Here is a 529-nt window from a genome sequence, read left to right on the forward strand (position 1 = left end):
CAGTAACTATCACCGAACAGCAGAGAGAGATCTTAAAATCACTTTACGGTAACAATGGTCTACACTAACATAATACTTAAGGGGGGAAAAAACTAGGACGACACCATGAATACCCTAAACATATCTAAATAATCGACCTGGACATACGATTATCGGATGTCCCCGCCAAGTTCATAATTGGACCTTTATGATAGCCGTAAATTGTGCATTTATGACCATTTTTCAAATCAAATGGACTTTCATCGTACCTTATGTTCATCTTTAATATGACACTACATTAAAGTAAGTCTACAGTGCGTCCGTACTATTATGCTGCACGGTTGGCATGGGTCACGATCTAAAAAAGTGTAAGGACCAAGGCCGTCTATAAATGTTTTGACATACTAACTACGGAAGTCTTTGCTACCTTGGCACCCTTTTGAGTAAGAACTAGTAACCACAGCAGGATTCGAGGTATATGTGATATATGAAGTATGTATTTCATAATCGGAAGAGGTATCAGGGGAATTCTGTGAGGAGGAACACGCAC

Source organism: Penaeus monodon, chromosome 24 (genome assembly GCF_015228065.2).
Source record: "Penaeus monodon isolate SGIC_2016 chromosome 24, NSTDA_Pmon_1, whole genome shotgun sequence".
Taxonomy (NCBI): Eukaryota; Metazoa; Arthropoda; class Malacostraca; order Decapoda; family Penaeidae; genus Penaeus; species Penaeus monodon.